General features: G+C 47.2%; 1 long non-coding RNA gene across 1 annotated transcript; it reads right to left on the bottom strand.

Annotated features, from left to right (window-relative positions):
- Positions 1-1,904: 1,904 nt before the first annotated feature.
- LOC140217418 (uncharacterized) lies at positions 1,905-21,604 on the bottom strand. The gene is made up of 3 exons (XR_011893994.1): positions 21,516-21,604; positions 3,242-3,344; positions 1,905-2,081 (listed from the first exon to the last, which is right to left on the bottom strand). It is a non-coding gene; the product is annotated as an uncharacterized lncRNA (long non-coding RNA).
- Positions 21,605-23,513: the final 1,909 nt, after the last annotated feature.

The raw sequence follows: 23,513 nt of genomic DNA, 5'->3' as shown, positions 1-23,513 counted from the left end.
AACGATCCAACCGCTGGGCACTTCGGCTTCTCCCGGACGCTGTCGAGGATACAGGAAAGGTATTACTGGCCGCGTCTGACCGCCGACGTCACCCGTTACGTCAAGGCATGCCGAGACTGTCAGCGACGCAAGACACCACCGACAAGACCAGCGGGATTACTACAGCCGATCGAACCTCCTCGCCGACCATTCCAGCAGATCGGGATGGATTTGTTGGGGCCGTTTTCGACGTCAACATCTGGGAATAAGTGGATTGTCGTGGCGACGGACTATCTCACCCGCTTTGCTGAAACTAAAGCTAGACCAAAAGGCAGCGCAGCCGAAGTGGCGCAATTTTTCTTCGAGAACATCCTGCTGCGACATGGTGCCTCATAAGTCCTCATCACCGACAGAGGAACGGCCTTTACAGCAGAGCTCACTCAAGCCATTCTGCAATACAGCCAGACAAGCCACAGGAGGACAACTGCCTACCATCTGCAAACGAATGGTCTCATGGAGCGCCTGAACAAGACCCTCGCCGACATGCTAGCAATGTACGTCGACGTCGAGCACAAGACGTGGGACGTGGTTCTGCCGTATGTAACCTTCGCTTACAACGCGGCGGTTCAAGAAACAACACAGATCACGGCATTCAAGTTGGTTTACGGCAGGAACCCGAGGACGACGATCGACGCCATGCTGCCGCACGTAACCGACAAAGAGAATGTTGACGTCGCTACCTATCTCCAGCGCGCCGAAGACGCCCAACAGCTCGCCCGCCTACGGATCAAGAACCAGCAGCATACCGACAGCCAACACTACAACCTCCGACGATGCTACGTCGAGTACCACCTCGGTGACTGTGTTTGGACCCCAATACGCCGACGAACACTCAGTGAGAAACTATTGCGACGCTATTTCGGACCCCACAAGGTCATCCGATGTATTGGTGCACTAGACTATGAGGTCGTGCCACACGGCATTTCGCATTCACAGCGGGGCTGCGCACGATCTGAAGTGGTTCACGTGGTGCGTCTTGAGCCCTTTTACACACGCTGACGAATTTCCTCAGTTTGTTGTTTCTTTGCTACGGGTGTTCTTGTTGATTACTTTCGTTTGTTTGCAGCATCAAGTCGATGCTTTTTAAGAGGGGGGTGTTGACATGTGTACATGTTTATCTTTATCGGGTGATCACGTTTCACCGCTTAACAAATGTTATCACGCAGCGCAGGATGCGCCTGCGTGTATAGGAAGTTTCTGGAATGTTATCAATGGTTCCATCCGCTGTCTGTCACCGAACCTTGTGTAATCTGATTGCATGTATGCACGACGCGAGTAATGTAGAACTTTGTGGAAGACACGCGGGTCCCAGCGACTAGTCTGGAACATTCGACGATTGATGTATAAAAGCAGACGCGCTTGACCCGTTGATCAGATTTTCGCCGATCACCGACTGTGTTCGCCGCTGTCACTGTTCTTTGAGTGTAGCCTGTTTTTGAGGGCACAAGTTCGCCCAATAAAACGCTAGTTTCGTCTTTCTCAGTTTGGCTGCTTTCTTCACAGTTATTACCACATGACAATATAAAACCGACAAAGCCGCAACGTTACCCTGTCCAACCTACACAGTAGGAATGAATGTGCATCATCGCCATAAACTGCAACACGAACAAGAAACGCAACTCCTGTTCCTTCCAACTACAAGGGACTGCAATGTGCAATTGTTCTCCAGCCAGTTGTTTAAGCATGATGTGGACCAGAATTCACATTGTGGAGCCTGAATTAAGCCACTACTACAAATGCAGGCAAACCTGGAAATGCAACAATGCAGCCTAGTTGCTTTTAACTTGTCCGCATTTGAATTTCATTATTTCATGTGCCAGATGAAGATGCAATATTTATGAGAGGACACAAAAGGAAGCAGGTCATAGTATATAGCAAACAGCTTTATTTACAATATTATTAGAGAATGGGAATAAAAGAAGACATCAGGAAGTCACTTCTCAAGTGGCGCGTAGTTGAGCAGCTTCTCTATCAAGTCCACGTGGCCCAGCAGCATCCTCCTGCAGCAGTAGCGCTTCAAGCCCAGAGCATCCAGGGCATCGCTGCAGGGGGAACAAAGACAGCTGCATTAACACTTGCTCACAAAGCATTAGCATGTAGAGAAGGATTGGAACAATACAGTGGGTCGTCCTCTCCAGCGCTTTTGCTCGTGAATGCTGCTTGTGCTGAGAATCCATGCCCTGTGCTAACGGTAACGAGTATGCATCAATCATATGGAATCCAAATAACGCTAGTCTTGCAAAACACCTGGAATCAGTTCAGAATAAGGCTGCTAGGTTTATTTTATCTTCTTACACAACATACACCAGCGTTTCCCTTTTAAAGCGCACACTACATCTTTTAAACCTTGACACTAGACAAAAGTTTTTACATTTGTCTTTTTTCCACTCCTTACATTTTGGCGACTCTGCATTCGCGGCTACACGCATTGTTCCTGCGCACCATATTTCCACACGTACCGATCACATACACAAGGTATCACCTATTTTCGCAAAAACAGTAAGATATCAAACTTGCCCCCCTTTTGTTTTCAATTAAAGAATGGAACGCATTACCGGAAAGCGCTGTGACAACAAGGGAATGCTTCTTTCCAGAAAGCCCTACTTGCCCATCTTGAACCAAGAACAGCGCAGTAATTTGCATGTAAAGACTATGACTCTATTCATGTAAGATTTCCATGTTAGCAGAGTACATAATTATCAAATTGTGTTATGCCACGCCGTATGTTGCATTACCGTGATGTTTTTCTCCCTTTTGCAACTGTAAGATGTGCCGGTTTTCTATTGCATGCAATGCAAATTTGGATTGTGTAAATTCCCCCCCTATGTAATGCCCCTAGGGGCCCTTAGGGTATGTAAATAAATAAATACATAAACTCGGACTAGTCATCACTGAGTAGTCTTTTTCTCGAAAGGAGATTGCTTGCATGGATCTGGAAAGATACTGCACAAAACAGTGCAAGACTTATAATGCATGATATTGCACCAGCTATCACATCACCGATTTGCATTACAAAGAAACTACCACAGGAGAGTGCGAGATGCACACAAGGCAACCTTGTCTAAAATAAGTGCCACCTGACAACAGCAATGTCTTTGCCATGAGACTACAGTGATGAATGTGAGAGTAAAGGGCTCTTCACTGTCATCTAACATACCTATCTACTTAGCAGAAAGCCTCCAGGAAGTCCTAACATACGTGCCTCATCATCAGCCCATTTCCGTTGACGAAGGCCTTTCCCAATGACTTCCAGTAACATGTGCCCGATGTCAGCAAGCGCCTTTCAAGCCATCAAATTTCCTAACCTAAATAAAAACAGTATTGGGCAAGTTGATTCAAGTTTATAGCCAAAAGAAGAAAAAACTGAGCACAAAGAATACTGGACAAGTGCTCACTTACGACTACTTTGCTTATTCCGGAAAAATTTACTTGTATACATGTGCAGACATTTGTTTCCTGACCAAACAAAGAGAAACTCCAAGCAATCTGCTTATTATTATTACATTCACTTTTACTGGGGCAGGGTTACACTGTATCAGTGGTTGTCATCGACACACTGCAAATCATTTGTTTAATGTAAAATGTCTCCAGCAGTTTATATGCTACTGTGTCCCTGCTTTTCCACAGTATTCTAATCTCGTGAACGAGCAGTGTTGCATGAGCACTCTGCACAATCCTGCTTCAAGTGGGCAAACACCATAGGCAGAATTTTTCCAGGGGGAGGGGGGAGAGGGCGAATCTCTGCCAGCTTTCCGAAACCAATATTACACACACACACACACACACACACAGACACCAACACTTCGCCTTAAAAGGCGAAGATCCAGGCTTATCTCATGACCATGTTGCACGTCACTGGCAGGGACCAATCACGCATTTTGGCGACATACGCTGCAAGCTGGGCCTTCAGCTCCAGAAAGCGTCCTGACTTCGGCTCGCGGAAACCTTGCCGTCACAGGTGAAAATATTGCTTCGCTGCCGTCGCCACTCTAGCACCACCCATTAAGAAACATCAAACTTGCGGCCCGCTGCGCAGTTATTTGTTTCTTCAGCTTAAAGGATGGCAGCCCTCTTCAACGCCACTGTGAATGAGAGCCGAATGTTTAGTGGACTCGGAGCACTCATGACTGAGGAAGCACGGAAGTAGCACGTGGCTGGCAGTCAAATTGATCGCATGAAACTCAAGAGCTACAGGGAACACGTGAGCCGCGTCTGGTCTTCCATGAACTATCAATAGACCCCGCAAGCGCCGCTATTCTGAGGGTGCTGCCGAAAATGGAACAGCAGCACTTCCATGAACTATCGACACCCCCACATGAGTGCTGTGTGCGCTGTAAAACTCTCAAAAATGTTGAAAAACTCTTCTGAAAAGCGAACAAACGCACGGGATAGCGGAAAGCTACGGGTGGGGCAGTAGAGCAAACATAAAATTGGGACTACGCTGTAGCTGCCCTGATATCCCGCTGGTCTCGCTTTTCTTTTTTTTTTTTGCGGTGCCATGTTTTGCTTTCGATAGTAAGTCGACCCCCCCCACTTCAGATTTTCAAATTTTAAAAAGACAACGACTTACAGTCGTGTAAATACGGTATATATTCCTTGCATTTGCAGAAACTTTGTTTGACCTCAAAGAATTGTTCACTGAAGTGACAGCCTTGGATGAGTACATGCAAGATCTCATTGTAGGAGACAGTTCAATTTCACAGCCCGAGTCCTTTCGCACCACCAAGAATCCGGCATCTCTCGGTGCTGTTCTGTTTCTGTTTGTAATAGTAGTATACTTCATATCACTAATACTGCTTCGCCTTTCCAGCAAAACTGCAGCTCCCTCTTTTTTTTTTCTTTTTCTATGAGTCCAAGTATAAGTGCTGCCGCGCATGACTGCTGTTGACTTTGATTTCGAGTGGTTCAGGCTTGGTTTCATTTTAGTTACCGAGTGAATTATGCAGAGTGCCCTAACTATCATGCACCAAGATTTTAAAAAAGAGCAGTTGCGTTACTAAAAGAAAACCTAGTGCAAAGGAGTAGCCACCAGTAATTGATTCATTACTGAGATTTAATTCGGTAATTGTAATTAATTATCTAACTCGAGAAGTACTGTGCTGATTATGAAAGTGCCAATGAGGCAATTGTAGGCACCCCCAAATGACATCTAACTGCGGTGTTTTCAGCGACGTACTAACTGCATAGAATTTTTTCCAACTGGCAAAGAAACCTTACGAAATATGAAAAATACCACGTGACTGCACTCCCCACCTGCATCATAAAGCAGCGCCGTCAAATAACCTGATTGAAAGCAACTGCACTGCCTGTCACAAACCCGAAGAGACAGTGCATAACCTTGATAATGGTACGGAAGAAGCACCAAAAGCAGGTTTCACGGCTTCGCAGCTATTCCTTCCTCTCTACATCACACTTATTATCCGTCTCTCAAGGCCGACTGATCACATTGATAGCAAAAGCCCCTTGATAACGTGGACGAAGCGCCGCTCTGACCATGCACGAAACATGGAAAGCAATGTAACAGGCGTAGCATGTTTCAAAATCCCGGCTTTGCTCATACTGCATCGACAGTGTGCGTGCGCATCTATATTTCGCACCAGAAACTTGCTTCGGACCAAAGCCAAATTAAAGTAACGATGTTATTTTTCATCAGGGTGTATATGTGCTGCAAAAAGCAGCACCCTCGACTGCCACTTCAGAGTTTCAGCCTGCAGGAGGACTAGCGGCAATACCAGTCGCTTCCAGCGGAGCACCACCCACCTCGGAGGTGGAAAGCGTTGCCAGTGGTGCGGCGTCCATTCGGCCGGTGCCGAACCCGGCACTTCTCACAAGGCCGACCACTGTGGATCCTCCGGATGGAGAGAGGCTGTGTCAGGCAGCACCCAGCGTTGCCACACCCGGCCCGTCAACGCCGGTGCCCAGGCAGAGTACTCGACGGCGGAGACCGCCGGACCGTTACTCGCCTGGATAGCAGGCACCGTCAATGCAGCTAGGGCGGAGGCAGAGGCATTTGGAGGCAATGCCTTTCGGCTTAAGGAATGCCGGCCAAACTTTTCAACGGTTCATGGATGGCGTTGCCCAGGGCTTCGACTTCTGCAAGGTTTACCTGGATGACCTGATTGCTAGCCACACACCCGAAGAGCACGAGAGTCATCTACGCTGCATGCTACAGCGACTGGCAGAGCATGGCATCGTTATCAATATGGCCAACTGCGTGTTCCGGGTGCCGTCGCTACCATTTTTGGGCCACTGCATTTCAGCACGGGAGTGCAACCACATCAGGACAAGGTCGAAGCAGTATGACGGTTTCCACAGCCAAAAACCAACCGCCAGCTCCGAGAATTCCTGGGACTCAAACTTTTACCATAGGTCTGTTCCGAAGTGCGCCCACATCCTTCACCCGCTGCATAGCCTCAGGAACTAATGCAAGCGCCATTCAGTGGAACGACCAAGCCGTAGAAGTGTTCCTGCATATTAAGGAGGCTCTCGCAAATGCTGCTCTACTCGCATACCCACAGCCCTGTGTTCTGCAATGCGTAATGGTAGATGCCTCCAATGCAGCTATTGGAGCCATATTGCAGCAGAAGTCGAGCGGAAGGTGGCGACCGATTTCCTTCTTCTCCAGAAAATTGAGTCCGTCTGAACTACGGTACAGCACCTTTGGTAGGGAGCTGCTGGCCATATATGCCGCTATACAACATTTACGCCACTATGTAGAAGGGCGAGAATTCTTTGTACTCGCGGATCACAAGCCGCTGACCTATGCAAAGCGCGCGATCAACTCAGATACGGGTGCACACATAGCACGAGAGCTCCGTCAAATGTCGTACATCGCAGAATTCACGCCATGCGAGCGGGAAGAACGCCATCAGCCTACCAAGCGGCATCGACTTCACCGCACTAAAGACGGCTCAACGAAGCGACAGGGAGTTGAAACACCTACTGAAGTCCACAACCAGCACCTTGAAGCTGCAATGGGTGGATGGACCGACAGGATCTGTATGCTGTGACATGTCCACAGGTAAGGGCCAGGCCATTCGTGCCCCCCGATCTTCGCTGCAACATTTATGAATTGCTGCATGGCCTCTCGCATCCGGGGATTCGAGCCACTCAATGGCTGTGCACAGCTAGGTTCGTGTCGCCCGGAATAAACCAGGACGTCCAAAGTTGGACACGGGAGTGCCTATCATGTCAGCGCTCCAAAGTGCAGCAACATACTGTGACCCCCCTTAGGATCCTTCCCCGAGCCGGACACTCGATTTTCCCATGTGCATTTGGACCTTGTGGGACCATTGCCTTATTGCCAAGGGCAAAACTACTTACTAACTTGTGTCAATCGCTTCACGTGGTGGCCGGAAGCTGTCCCCATCCTGCACATGACTGTGATACTGTGGCCCGCGCTTTCATCTATTGGGTAGCATGATTCGGAGTTCCATCAACAGTGACGACGGATCGCCGAACGCAATGGAACATCACGCGGCTCCTGGGAATCATGCGAATCAGAACAACGGCCTACCATCCCATCAGCAACGGTATGGTGGAAAGGTTCCATCGCCAGCTGAAGACTTGCCTGACGGCAACTTCAAGTCACAGATGGGTAGAGGCGCTACCCCTGATTTAATTGGGAATTAGGACAGCTCTGCAAGCGGATATTGGCTGCTGCTCGGCTGAACTTGTATACAGCACAACACTTCGCCTTCCGGGGGAGTTTGTCGCTGAGAGTAAAAACGCAAACGCCCAGGCCAACAATGATTACGCCCTGCGACTGCGGGACATCATGAGCAAGCTACGAGCTGTCCCTCGTCTGCCGGCACTACGGCTTGTCCACGTCCATGGTGATCTCTCCTCCTGCTCTCACGTGCTTGTAAGGCACGATGCCGTACAGCGTCCACTCCAGCCCCCGCATGATGGGCCGTTCAAGGTGGTGAAACTAGGAGAAAAGCATATAACAATCGACCGAGGTGGCCGTCACGATGTGGTTTCGCTTGAACGCACAAAACCAGTGCATGTGGACAGCAACAGTGAGGTGCGTGCATCATCTTGAGTTCCACGGCCCCAAGGACTACCAGTAGACCAGAATGAACCGGCCCAACCAGTTGTCGAAAGGTTCACACAGAGTGAACGGTGCACAAGAGCTCCGGTGCGAATGAACTTATGAACTGCCGCTCATTGTTGACCCATTCACTAGGGGGGAGTATTGTAGCGTTGCGAAACGGCGCTTCCGTGCAGAATGCCAAGAGCGCATGCGCGAGGAACCACGTGACTTTTCTTTGGGAGCTTCGGAGTGAATAAAAGTTCAGTTGTTTGGGACGCGTGGTAGCTTATACTCGCTTAACTCAGCCTAGCAGCGCGTTCCGACAAGACAACTATAATGCCATATCTTTGTGGAACATGTTCCAGGTTACGGGAAGTGCGTGAATATAAAATCCTATAAACACAAGCAAGTCCTGCTTGATATTCCCCCATTTCCTAATCTCCACTGCCCAGTGACCCCTTTTATCTATCCAATCTTCTGCCATCCCCTATGCTTCCCTTCCTTCGGCAGCGATGTCGGTCACTCTATATCAGACTATGTCATTAGGCAGAGTGCTGTTGCACTCGAGGTTCTTGGTGAGAAGCACAGTCCAAGCCACAACGTTTTCCAGGATATGAGTGGCACCTGAAATGGCTAAGACATGGGTCTTGCTTTATGCCCCTCATGAACTCCTTCATAAAAAGTTGTGGTCAATATTTGAAACAGCATTCTGCTTTGCCAGATAGTTAGAGACAGAGTTAGGAAGCACACTTCCTGTGATGTAAAAAGTCATCATAACCCCAACGCTCTTTATTTTTGCCGAATACAAACTTAAAAAAAAATTATTCAGAAATCATCAACTCTTGCAAAAATTCCACAGACTTAATGAACAAAAGACTGCAATTTAACAGTGTAAATTATAAGAGCTGTGCAAGATGCAGTATTTTTCCTGTTTGTTTATGTTCCTTGTGAAAGATGTGATGTCCATGTTTAACTCAGCATAACACAGACATTATGACAGCGTGTAGTCATGTAGGAATCAAAATTTTATGTGAAAGTACTGAAAGACATAAGTAAACCAAAGTTGCCAATACATCACTGGTGAATGTTTACAAAGCACCTTGTAATCGGTGTTTCTCTAGTTCAGTGGACGTGATGATATACCAGTGCTTATCTGTAGCTACTGTGGATTTGACAACAGTTTGAAATTATTGCAAGAGCACTTGAAAACACATACAACACAAAAGAGACTCAAAAGTCTTTGACAGATGTCCATGCTTTTGTGACGTATTTTGTTCTTTCATACTATATTAAACATGCATAAACTAGGTCTTCAGCAAGTCCCCTCGCCCCCCACCTTTTTTTTTTTAACATGACCTATGGCCATGTCGCAAGAAGGGCCCCACCTGGCCTATAGAAATAAGCCACGTGCAAGAAGTGACGATTCAGAGTCGCACTATTTTTTCACTTAATATTTTCAGGGGAGCCTGGTTGAAATTTTAAAGCTTTTATCATGTAAACAGATTGAATGGTTGTCATACAAGACTTGAGACAATGCACTGGAATTACAATCAAGTATAACATACGCACCATAGAGTTTCTCATTATAACACCTAGAGGGAAATCTGGCACCACCGTCTATGGGAGTCTCTTAAGGGGCACTGTGCCGTCATGGGAATGACGGCATATGTGTCTGCGAGGCTTGCGTTGGCTGGTGTTGTAAGAGGTTTCGTCTAAAATGTGGATATGGCTCCACAAATAACGCGTTCTTAAAGTAAAAGCTTCATAAAATGTGTCCATTCATGCAAATTGCATCTTTACTCACCTACAATGCATGACGTAGGGAAAGAAAGCAAGAACAGACAACAAACTGTTTCAAATCGAGCGCGAATCTTGTCGTCTGTCCTCCAACTTTAGCGGCCCGCTGATACTTTTTACGTATCATATAATTATACATGCAATAAAAAGTTCTCATAGTTAAACAAAACATGTTTTTGTGTAATAATAAAGCTAAAACAGCTTTTTATGTGCCGTTTTAGTAGCAAATGAATTGTTGTGACAGACGGAACTGTGCTTGCTTGGCTCTCCGAGAACAATGCCAATCCGAAGTCACAATATACTGGCATTCCCATGCTACAATGTACTAGAATAGGGAGTGTGTTCAGACGGCGGAGAGCGCCACGTACTGCTTTGAAGCCGGGAGCGTAGACAGGTCCCGGATGAATGTGGCGGTGCTGCAGTCGCACGGGCTGCATGGACGCGTTCTCTGTGTGTTGCGGCCGGTTGCAGCGTGCTTGCTCTGAAGCACTCTAAAGGAATTTCTCGAGTTTCTCTCTCGCTAGGAGTCGCTTGCAAAATGACTTGGCGGTTTCTTGAGCCTGTCGACGGTAGATGAGCTCTGTGTGACATTCTGCAGCACTTTGGCTCTGTTAGAATACTTGAAAGGAGAGGGTTGTAAATATCTCCTGACCCTATTGACACCTAGACTAAACCGAGATAAGTTGGAGAACTTCTTTGGTAATGTGGGGCAGTCGTGCGGATCCAACAATCACTCAACGCCATCTCAATTTTTGATTGTCCTGAATTGCCTGCCTTTTTATAACTTGGCGAAGGCAATGTAAACGGGGAACACAGAGGTCAGTGAAGACTTGGTATTGCTACTTCACTTACCTGATAATTCTGACAAGGAAGGGAACATTGCATCACTTCATGAGTTAGTTGAAGCTGGAAATCTGACGCTTTTAGAGCAAAGGCTGAACAGTACTCCGGCAGAGCACTGGGCTTACGTGAAGGAAAGGAGCGATGACCGCCTCATCCATTATATGGCAAGGTATATCGCGCAGAAACTTTTACTTGTATAACGAAGAAGAGTAGCCTGCCTGCGCCACAGCACCATCGCTACCGGCATGAGCTCGTGGTTGCTGTCCTTCGCCGAACGCCTGCGACTGCTACCCATTCGCGCCAGTTGCTAATAAATCTCTTAGCAAGTGGTGGACGTGCTGGGTTTCGACCACCCTGGAACTTCGGAGTTGCACTCTACCCCCCATCATGCCCGATGATGCACGCACTCCTCCAGCTCCTCCAACGGCGCAGGCCACCTTTATTTGTGCCAGTGCCTTGCGTCAGAGAAATCCCACTATCTTCTCCGGCACAAATGACAAAGACGTTGAAGATTGGATCTCGTCTCATAAGTGAGTGAGTTCCCATAACCAGTGGGATGATGTTACGAAGTTAAGAAACATGGCAATCTATCTTACGAACGTTGCGAAAGTATGGTTTCTAAACCATGAAGCCGACCTCACTTCGTGGTTGGTCTTGAAGACCAACTTTACCCAAGTTTTCGGTCGGCCAGCAGTAAGAAAGCTTCATGCAGAACAACATTTGCGCACACGATCCAAGGAGACCGGAGAGAAGTTCACGAGCTACATTGAAGACATTGTTGACCTTTGCAAACAGGTGAATGCGTCGATGCCAGAGGAGAACATCAAACATATAATGAAGGGTATTCAGGACGACGCGTTTCTAATGTTATTATTGAAGAGTCCTCACACTGTCGCTGAAGTGATAGAATTGTGCCAGAGTTATGACGAGTTGCGCAGGCAACGGCTTCAAACCCGACATCCCACCCCGCCCACAGACTCTCTGTCAAGCCTTGGAGTCGACGACAACCATGCTGCTCTGTTCGTAAAAATTCAGGAATTCGTTCGCGCAGAGGTCGCCCGCCAGCTATCTTTAATATCTTCTGTCCAGGAACCACCACTTGCTTTGCATCCTACGATCCGCGACTTCATTCAAGAGCAAGCATCTCAAGCCGTTCCTCCAGCCGCTGAGCAGACACCAGTCAGGGCACCTCTCACTTACGCTGAAGCAGTTTCCCGATCTCGTCCACGAACGCCCTTGCCGCCCTCTATGCATCGACCACCGACATTTTTGCCGTCATCTATGCCGCTTCATGACCGACGGTATTTTCCTCCTAGGCCGCTACCCGACCGACAGCATTTTCCGAATCCTTAACCACGACTCGGACCTTACCCCCACCAGTGGCGCACCTTCGATGACCGCCCAATATGTTTTGCTTGCGCTGGTGCTCGTCACGTGGCACGCCATTGTCATCGTTGCATGCTTCCTCTTCAGAGCATCCGTCGAGCGCCACCTTTCCCCGCTCCGTTTTCCTCTTCGCCTTCCAGCCTTCCTACCTCTTCCTTTTCCCCTGACTGCCCAACCGCCTCTACCTGCCGCTCACGATCTCCCCATCGTCGCTCGCTTTCTCCGATGCGGTGCCGTCCCGTGTCCACCAAGCAGAAAAACTGATGGCCGCAGTTCCCGAGGCACGAACTGCGGCCACGTCGCAATGCCCAAGTCCTTGTCCCTCTCCAGCCAACATAATTGAAGTCTGTCGAAGGAATCGCCGTCCTGGCACTCATAGATACAGGAGCCGCCGTATCCGTAATTTCCACCGAACTCTGCCGCACACTACGAAAGGTTTTGACGCCTCTCTCAGACTTCTCCCTTTGAACCGCGAACACTCAAGATATAACACCTCTCGCTGCCTGTACTGCTCGCGTCTTCATTCAAGGACTACTGTATACCGTCGAATTCGTCAAACTGCCCTCGTGTTCCCATGACATTATATTAGGCTGGGACTTCCTTGCAAATAATAATGCCGTTATTGACTGTTGTCACGCCAAACTCGAACTTTCTGCACTTCCCAACCTTAAGAATATCGAAAACGGCCCTTCTAGTGTTAAACTGTATGTGTCCGAAGACAATGCCATCCCTCCACGCTCTTCCCTGTTTGTGCCTGTGTCGTGTGCCGCTATTTCTGATGGCACTGTTCTCTTTACACCCCCTGAGGTGTTCATTCACCACCGATGTTCTCCGCTGCCCTTTGCTCTCCTTACTCTTCGCAGTGGCGTCACAAAAATGGTCGTCGACAATCCCACGGCCTGCACTTTAGCTTTATTTCATGGTGAATGCCTAGGCCTTGTTCAACTGGTCGACACCTTTTGCATCTTTGACACTCCTGCCATTTCTACTTCTGCGGACCTTGGCGCACTTACTTGTGACCCTGCAGTTGATCAGTCACTCCTCGACGCTTTCCACTGCTCCATTGACGATGGCATGTCATCTTCAGAACGAAGCCAGTTTATTGCTCTCCTGCAGAGGTTCAACGCTTCTTTCGACAGCCATGCTTCCGGTTTGGGCCACACATCGACCGTTTTTTACCAGATAGATACCAGCAGTCATGCACCTTTACGGCAGCGCCCTTACCGAGTATCCGCCTCTGAGCGCCGTGTCATTGACCCCCAGGATGCTGACATGCTCAAGCGTAGCATTGTGCAGCCTTCCAACAGTCCCTGGGCATCACCGGTCGTGCTCATTAAGAAAAAGGATGGCTCTATTCAATTCTGCGTTGACTACCGACGTCTGAACAAGATAACGCGCAAGGACGTTTACCCGTTACCGCGCATCGACGACGCCCTCGACTGTTTGCAGGGAGCTGAGTTCTTTTCTTCGCTGGATTTGCGTTCCGGATACTGGCAAGTCCCTTTGGCACCATCTGATCGACCTAAAACAGCATTTGTAACACCTGACGGATTATACGAATTCATCATAATGCCTTTCGGCCTGCGTAACGCTCCAGCCACTTTTGAGAGAATGATGGATAATATTTTACGCGGCCTCAAATGGAACACATGTTTATGCTACCTGGATGACGTAGTTGTCTTTTCCGCTGATTTTCGAAAACATCTCAGCCGTCTCGAGCAAGTTCTGAAATGCCTGACGCAGGACTTCAACTTAACTTTAAAAAAATGTCGTTTCGGCGCCCGAAAGCTCACTAGTCTTGGCCATGTTGTATCGCGAGACGGCGTCCTTCCGGATCCAGCCAAGCTCCGCGCTGTCACCGACTTTCCGCAACCAAAGAAGTTAAAGGAGCTTCAAAGTTTCCTTGGTTTATGCTCATACTTCCGACGTTTCATTCGGAATTTCGTTTCCATAAGTGCACCCTTGACAGCCCTTCTAAGTGGCAACAAAGAACTTTCCGCATGGTCGCCCGCCCGTGACGACGCATTCACGAAATTACGCCACCTGCTCACCTCAAAAAAAAAAAAAAAATAAATAAATTATGGGGTTTTACATGCCAAAACTACTTTCTGATTATGAGACACGCCGTAGTGGTGGACTCGGGAAATTTCGACCACCTGGGGTTCTTTAACGTGCGCCTAAATCTAAGTACATAGGTGTTTTTGCATTTCGCCCCCATCTAAATGTGGCCGCCGTGGCCGGGGTTCGATCCCGCGACCTCGTGCTCAGCAGCCCAACACCATAGCCACTAAGCAACTACGGCGGGTTGCTAACCTCGCCACCTATCCTCCGCCACTTCGATCCTGCAGCCCCCACAGAGGTCCACACCGATGCCAGCGGCATCGGACTTGGCGCCATACTCGCGCAACCAAAAGCGGGGTTTGATGAATATGTCGTTGCCTATGCGAGCCAAACTCTGACAAAGGCCGAGGCTAATTACTCTGTTACAGAGGAGTGTTCAGCCATTATTTGGGCCATCCTGTCAACCTGCCGACCGTTCTGCGCCAACCTTTTCGCCTGGCTCTTTCGTATGGCTTCTGGTACCCTCTACTACACCCGGCCTCTCCTCAAAACTTGTCGCAAGATACCTAGGACCCTACCGCGTTCTGGAGCAAACGTCCTCCGTCAATTACATCGAGCCCCTCACGCCATCAACGGACCTACGCCATTGCGGCCGCGAACTTGTCCACGTCTCTCGCATTAAGTCATACTACGACCCAATAGTAGTCTCTTCGCCTTAAGCCGCCAGGATAGTGCCTTTTTCTGCGGAGGGTGATTGTAACGAAGAAAAGTAGCTTGCCTGCACCACAGCACTATCGCTGACGGCATGAGCTCGTGGCTGCTGTCCATTGCTGAACGCTTGTGACTGCTACCCGTTCGCGCCCGTTGCTAATAAATCTCTTAGCACTTGCAACAAATGTGAGGACTGCTGCTCTCTTCTTTTGCAGAACTTTAGTGTCAGTAGCATAGCCTCAAAATTCACGAAATTTGTGACAGGGGAGGCTTACTGTATCCCTCAAAGTTGCTTTTTGAAGTAGTAAAGAAACTTGAGGGAATATTTACAACCTTCTTCAGCCAAGAGGAGCTTTGCAGCGGCAGCATAGTCGATATCTTGATTCTAGTGAAAGCTAAGTTTGTCTATGCCATACGCTGCAAATTGCATGCTGATGATTTCCCACCAGCAGTTGTACACTTTTATGTTAAACGTCTTAATCAGCCAAGAGAAGCACAACGAAAAAGGAAATTGCACTTGAAAGTTAGCCACTGTTCTTGGCAGGCTGGTGCAACATGCATGCTGACACTTCTTTATGTTTTTTATCTAACTGCACAACCTTTTCTGGTCCATTCAAAAAGCTAATTTTGTGAATACTATTAAGAAATCAATTAAGGAATTCAATTAGATATATTAATTCCGCTGTAAGCCTCCCTTGTTTGCGTTGGAATGTACTTGCACTGTTGTTCTGTGGTATCGCATATTGTGTCTAGTTTTTCAGAGATCCTGTTTACTTGGCTTCTTTCCTACCCGTCTGATTCCTTTCATAGAAATGTAGGATATCGGTGTGTCCTCGCACATGAGCCTGACGTTCCTGAGCACTTCGTGATGTAAATAAAAAAAATTCACGAATAAACTGTACATGCAAATGTAGTCGTTACGGGGGACTTGCGAAACAAAATGAAAGAACGAGGGTAAATGAGGGTATCGCAAGAGAGGGTAAATGCCAAGCAGGGAAGGTCTCTGGCTTTAGGCTATGCTATGTACAGTGCTCACGGATTGAAATAGGACACGGAGCATTTAGTACAACCCTACATATGTGCAAGGACGCGAGAGCACAATGTCATGTCGCTAGAAATTTGGTCACCAAAGGTGATGAGGGCTCCGATGTAAGTGTACGCGCCAGAATTACGTCGATGTGACACGAACTGCAGCCGGTTGAAGCGAAAGTATGCGCATTACTTAGCCCTAAATTGACGCGTTTCATTCCGTGAGCACTGTACTGTATTGTTTTGCCTTCTCTTCTACAACAGCGGCTAAGAAACTAAGCGCTTGATGTGTCACGGATGTTGCGGTCACTTTTTTATGAATGTGAACCACAAAAGAAAATGTGTGCACCCGGAATCCGAGTTGCATCAAATCAATTCGAAGCCCTTTACTACGACGCTACTTCCAGCAAAACTGTTGCTTGTGAATGTTAAACCCATTAATCAATCAGCTTTCTTTTTCCGTCCAAATAATTTGTGGTTACATGGTAGCGTGGCTCAAAACAGATTTAATGGCTTTACACAACTACTTCCGTCTCTGCAAAACCTTTGCTGTCAGTTTAATAAATCCGTCTAATGGGCTTTGAGATGCCCTAGGAGTGCACATATATTTCATCTATCAAGTGAGTCTTGGGCATGCATATTAACATCCACCGAGCATTTGCACACCTATTCAACTGCAGCAGAAAATTATTAAAACAATATTAACCCTTTGACGGTCAATGACGTAAATACACGGCACCGCAAACAAGTCCGAAAATGGTCGATGCCGTATATTTACGGCGCCGTCTGTATGTTTAAAAAAGCGCGCCAATTTCCAAGCTTTTTCTTTTCTATCATGTGCTGCCCCTATGTGGGGATACAGGAAATTTTTTTTGCACGCCTCCCTCTCTCGGTTTTCGTTGCATGGTTTTAGCGCTAGTTTGCTCCCGCACGTCTATATCCTACTGCCCGCGCATTGGTGTGCACGTGGGCGGGCGGCCGTTTGGATTTTGTGTCGTGGGCAGTTTCAGCTTGTTGTGCTTGCGAAACTGATGGCTATCTTGTTCTTAATGGCTCAAAGGGCGACAGCTTGTTTCTCGCTCGTTTACTGCTCACAGGGGTGCGCATAGGAAGGATGCCGCCATGCATGCGTTTCAGTTTCTTTTATTTTATTTTAAGACTCGCGAAAACTAACTGCCCTAGCTGGTTGGAGATAAGATGAAGATTAGCGGATTTTTGTCACACGTGTTGCTTTTTTTGATGGGCACACAACCAAACAATTTTTTTGAGTGCATGCACCTACGCAGTTCGATTATGCTATGGACGTACCTATTAGTGTAAGAGCAGGAACATTTCAGGCTTGCAACATATTCTCGTGTGCAGACTTTCAAAGCCTTGAACTATGTGCATAAAAATGCATCGAATGTTTATTTCTGATAAGTTTCTTTCCTTTTTTATTGTTGTTATTCATGAATGAAGAGTGCATATATACCAACGCAAAAGATATTTTTCTCACTTTACGGTCACCCTAGGAAAATTATAGTAATTTTTTTTCAAAATAAGTCCCTAAGAAGAATTAGAATCTGCAATAAAAAAAATCGACCCTGGGCGGTGACATATGGTGAAAAAAATGGACCCTCAATGGGTTAACGCGCAACGCAAGCGCTGCGCCATAGGTTCCATACAGGATGGATGGATGGATGTTATGAGCATCCCCTTTGGAAAAGGGCGGTGGGTTGAGCCACCAAGCTCTTGCTATTATACTGCCTAATGTCATACCTAGGTTAAAGAAGAAAAAAAAAGAAACCCTATGAACTCCCACAACCAAATTTTCTGATCCCCTATTGCGAACTTTGCTTTTGTACGTCTCTGTTTTTTGTCGTTTCCCCTACTTCACCAATCTTCCAATCGCCTCTTACTAATCTCCCCCCTCCCCTTTTGCAGACATGTTTACTTTCCCACTGCTCTCGCGGAACCCAAGGGCTTCAAGGAGGCCAGTGGCGCCTCAATCGACTGCTGGGCAGACATTTTCACATTCTAATAAAACATGCTCCATCGTTTTCCTAGCTTTACCGCAGCAAGCACATGCTTCTTCGTCTTTCTTATACCCCTTTATAGGTGCATGTTCTAAGGCATCCCGATCTCGCTCCAAAAAGTAATGAGCTTCCCTTTGAGTTATCATAAATTGTTTCTTTCCTGATTTCGTTTTTTTCTCTTAAGTAGTTACTCATGGACGGTTTCTTTTTTATTACCGCCACCCATGAGATTATTTCAGCCTCTCTGACTTTCCGTTTGACGTTCTTTGTTGCTGTGTTGCCCATGCCACAGACCGCATACTTGCTGGTAAGCTTCCTAGTTCTTTTCCTCCACTGAGAATCAATGCTTCTCCTGTACAGATACCTGAACACTCTTCCAGCCCATTTACTTTTTTCCATATTCCTCAGTCGTTCTTCATAATCAATTTTACTGCGAGCTCCCCTCACTTCAAAGCTAGCCCAGCCCATATCACCCTGCACAGCTTCATTTGTAGTCTTCCCGTGAGCGCCCAATGCGAGGCGTCCCATTGACCTTTGGGTCCCAGAGTCCTGATTGTACCCCTGATTTAAAGCAAACAACCGCATTTCCAAAAGTAGGTCCTGGAACCATTACACCTTTCCACACACCCCGGAGCACCTCGTACCTATTGATTCCCCATAGCACTCTGTGCTTCATTATGGCTGCATTTATCTTCCCCTTTACTGTTGTTTTTTCCTGTGTTTCCATATATTGACTTCGTTAATCCATATACCAAGGTATTTATATTCTGTTACCCGAGGTATTTCCTGGCCCTGTATCGCCACTGTCTGGTCACTGTTTTCATTGAATACCATAACACCCGATTTTCTAACACTAAATTTCAAACCTAAATTGTTGCCTTCCTGTCCACAGATATTAGCCAGACAATGCAAATCACTTTGCTCGTTAGCTAGCAACACAATATCGTCCGCATAAAAGAAACCTGGAAGCTGCTGCTCTACTATTGTACCCGCCTGTTTGTATGAGAGATTAAAACCGATATTACTTCCTTTTAGCGCCCTCTCCATCCTCACCATGTACATCATAAATAGCACTGGGGATAAAGGGCACCCCTGCCTCAGTCCCTTGTTGATATGAACGTTCTCCTCGCTCATCATCCCTTCCCATTCAACACAAACAGTATTTTCTAGGTAAATCTCTCTCAAAAGCTGTAGACAATCGTCACCTAAGCCTTCCCCTTCCAGTATATCCCACAAAATGTTGCAGTCTACATTGTCATAGGCTCCTGTAATGTCTAAAAAGGCCACATGATGGTTTATAATGGCCAAGTGGATGGATGGATGTTATGAGCGTCCCCTTTCGAACGGGCCACCAAGCTCTTGCTATTATACTGCCTAATGTCCTACCTAGGTTGAACAATAAAAAAGAGAAGAAAAAAAAAACACTATGAACTACACCACCCAAATTTTCTGACCCCCTATTTCGAACTGTACTTTTGTATGTCTCCGTTTTTTGTCGTTTCCCTACTTTTCTTCCACCAATCCTCTAATCGCCTCTTACTAATGCCTATTGCGGACATGTTTTACGACTGCTCTCGCTGAACCCAAGTGCTTCAAGGAGGCCAGTGGCATGTAAATCGTCCGCTAGGTAGACGTCTTCACATTCTAATAAAACATGCTCCATAGTCTCCCTAGCTTTACTGCAGCAAGCACATGCTTCTTTCTTCTTATATCTCGCTTTACAGGTGTGTGGTCTAAGGCATCCCGATATCGCTTCGAAAAGTAATCAGCTTCCCTTTGAGTTATCATAAATTGTTTCTTTCCTGATTTCTTTCTTTCCTCTTAAGTAGTTATTCGTGCCAGGTTTCTTTTCCATTGCCGCCACCCACGAGATTATTTCAGCCTCTCTGACTTTCCGCTTGACCTTCTTTGTTGCTATGGTGCCCACCCTACAGGCCGCATACTTATGGTAAGCTTCCTAGTTCTTTTCCTCCACTGTGAATCAATGTCTTTCCTGTACAGATACCTGGACACACTCCCAGCCCATTTACTTTCTTCCATATTCCTCAGCCGTTCTGCATACTCAATTTTACTGCGAGCTTCCCTCACTTAAGTGGATGGATGGAAGGTAGGAGCGTCCCCTTTGAAACAGGGTGATGGCAGTTGCCACCATGCTCAGCTTTTTATTTTGCCTTTTGTTTTTATTTACCTGTGCTGTGTTATTAAAATTCTCGATTTTCTTTAAGCACGTCTTCCTACCTTTTTAACCTTATGTTACCTCTCTGCTTTCGAGCCACCAATCCTCCAATCGCCTTTTGCGAAGTGGATGGATGGATGGATGGATGGATGGATGGATGTTATGAGCGTCCCCTTTGGAACGGGGCGGTGGGTTGCGCCACCAAGCTCTTGCTACTATGCTGCCTAATATCCTACCTAGGTTAACCAATGAAAAAAGAAAAAAAAAAACACTATGAACTACCACGTCCAAATTTTCTGATCCCCTATTGTGAACTGTGCTTTTGTACGTCTCCGTCTTTTGTCGTTTCCCTACTTTTCTTCCACCAATCCTCCAATCGCCTCTTACTAATGTCTATTGCGGACCTGTTTGCTTTACCACTGCTCCCGCTGAACCCCAGGGCTTCAAGGAGGTCAGTGGTGCCTAAATCGACCACTGGGTAGACGTCTTCACATTCTAATAAAATATGCTCCGTCGTTTCCTTAGCTTTACCGCAGCAAGCACATGCTTCTTCTTCCTTCTTATATCTCGCTTTATAGGTGCGTGTTCTAAGGCATCCCGATCTCGCTTCGAAAAGTAATGAGCTTCCCTTTGAGTTAGCACAAATGGTTTCTTTCCTGATTTCGTTTTTTTCCTCTTAAGTAGTTACTCATGGCAGGTTTCTTTTCCATTGCCGCCACCCATGAGATTAATTCAGCCTCTCTGACTTTCCGCTTGACCTTCTTTGTTGCTGTGTTGCCCACCCTACAGGCCGCATACTTGCTGGTAAGCTTCCTAGTTCTTTTCCTCCACTGTGAATAAATGTTTTGCATGTACAGATACCTGAACACTAGTCTTTTTCCTACAGTCTTTTTTTTCTATAGCGCCATCTTGTGCTATCTACATGAAGCGCCTCAGCGGCGAGCGCTTCCTGAACACACTGCCCTATTCTAGTGCTGTACTCATGCATACTAAAGCGCAGCAGCGCGTGATTTCCCTCTAGGTGATATAGTGAGAAACTCTATGATACGCACTTATCACAACGTACAAACACGTATCATAAACCAAGTGTCGTATCCACGCAACGTAGTTCGACAGTGGAAAACGGGTTGTTGGAAATTATAAATGGGCAGGCACAGCATTCTACAAAATTATAATAATGTCATTGCCGCAGCTGTCGGGTTGAATGACAACCGAAAATTCTAGAAAGCAGGCGTATGCAAAGTACCGCTTCAAGCCAGGACCAGAATCACGTTCGTTCAGACACGGTTGTTTCTTGCATCCAAGCACCCGGGTGCACAACGGTGACGCCGTTGTTGCGGCAACGCGGCAGACGCCAGCGGAGGGCGTATAATCAGCGGGCCTGCGCCGCTGATACATCGACACCTACTGACGGGGTGCTTACCCTTCGGTGTACTCGGCTTGCAGGAGACCGAGGTATGCCTCCCACTTGTTCCCGATGACTTTGCCACACGTGAAGCAGCGCACGGGAATGATCATACTGCAGCCGGTGGCCTGCCGTCAGCAGGACTGCAAGGGACGAAACGTGGGTGACGATGACGTGCTCGGGCGACTGACAACAATTGATTTAGCCCAACTTTAAACGGAGACAAGCAAGACACTTGTATTACAAACCTTGTCGCTCGTGAAATGTCACAGAACACACAGCACACGGCAACCTCGAGCTGCAACAGCAAAAAGTCACAGATGTCGCTACTACGACCTACTAAACTCCAGACTATGGTCGACACCAATGCCTCATTTTCCAGACCTGCGCAGATCTCCCTGCTCCAGCACGCCTAGTCTAGTTCGTCCCTTTTGCCGCTAGGGACAGAGCGTACAAGCAGAGTGGCGCTAGTTATAACCTGTTCGCTGTCGTCTACTTCAGCGATCAGCGGTCGTGCTGCCGTTTCGGCCGGCACAAAGCAAATGAATGAATTCACAAATATATGTATAAAAAAACTGAAATTCACGAATGCTTTGCGTTTGAATAGTGAAATTAGAGGAGGAGGAGTGGTGGAAGAAATGTAAACAACGAGCATAGGTGGCAGCCGCAATGCTATAGATCGACGGCATAAATTTCCCTTTCTTAGCCTCCGTAAGTGACTGGAAAAATTGTTTTAAAAGCTTCATAGAATAATCTAGCTATTCTTGAGTGGATTACCGATAGCCTAATGTCGTAGATGACATTTACTGCTGTGTGCCGTAAAAAGCTCTAACTCTATGGTAGAAAGGCATTGGCCGTAGGGAAAGACAGACGATCTGAAGTCCTCCGCCCGATATGTGCAATAGCTTGATCGATTCAGTTTCAAGGAAAGATATCTTGTTTTGAATGTTGTTGGATGTCTAGCTCACTGTAGGAAGCTTTTAAAAGCGATCGAAGTGCTTTAAAACGTGCTGCACTGCAGGCCTCAAAGTGTCTCACGGAACTTTTTTCAAACTGCAGCATAACGGTGCGAAAGATACGTACGCAGTGAAGCTTTGTGCGTAATTCTCTTTTGAACTCACGACTCATTCACGGACAACCTTTAAGAGGTAAAATGAGTGGTAATCGTTCTGTCATCGAACGTTACGGTGTTTTCAAGTTTCTAAAGAGCGCAGAAGCGAATTTTACAACGTATACAATGAAACTGTTGTGTACTTTACGAACTATAGGCAGGTTGCGAACGTAGTTCTCGCGCCTGCTAGGGCGCCCCTCGCAGCGGCGAGCGTGCACTCGGCAGGATACGACCGGCCCGCTTGCGTTGGGAAAGCTAAAGCTTTAGGGAGAGCCTGTGTGTGCATTATTTCGCGCGTAGCTGTTGCTTGTTCTGAGCAATGTTGAAGTGCAACCCGAGCTGTTGCGTAATGGGCTGCAACAGCTCGTACACCAACTCACGAGGCTAGGTTCCGAGCCGACCGTATTAAGTAGAACGGCGTCAACGCTGGATCGCGCTTGTCCGACGGCTGACTGTTTTATGTTCCGGCGTTATGCCAAGTGCATTAACGCTCAATTCGTTGGTTTTACAGCAAGCATGGCAGCAACAGGACACCTGTATTGCGTAACAGCATATGCAACAAACAAAGTAGTTTGTTTCCACAGTGTACCGAAGTAAAGCTGTGGAACTCTTTCCCAATACTCTCCCATTCAAACAGCGCCAGGGCTTGCTGAGAACTACGAGGAGGGGTTGCAGCTGGCTCAGCTGGCATTTACCCTTATGCGCCCAGCATACCAACTAAGGGGCAGTTGAGGTCACCAAAATATTTGACGACGTGGTTTTTTGGAACCTCCTTTGCACCCACTGAAAAATTGCAACAACATAAATAGTCTCGAAGTTCCAGTTACTTGGACGCAAATATTTTCCCGGCATAGTCTAACAAAACTGGTAAGTTCCTCACTTTTTTGTGCTTGGGGAGAGCAACG

This window comes from Dermacentor andersoni, chromosome 4 (genome assembly GCF_023375885.2).
Source record: "Dermacentor andersoni chromosome 4, qqDerAnde1_hic_scaffold, whole genome shotgun sequence".
Lineage (NCBI taxonomy): Eukaryota > Metazoa > Arthropoda > Arachnida > Ixodida > Ixodidae > Dermacentor > Dermacentor andersoni.
This window is presented reverse-complemented; position numbering and strand designations above follow the sequence as displayed.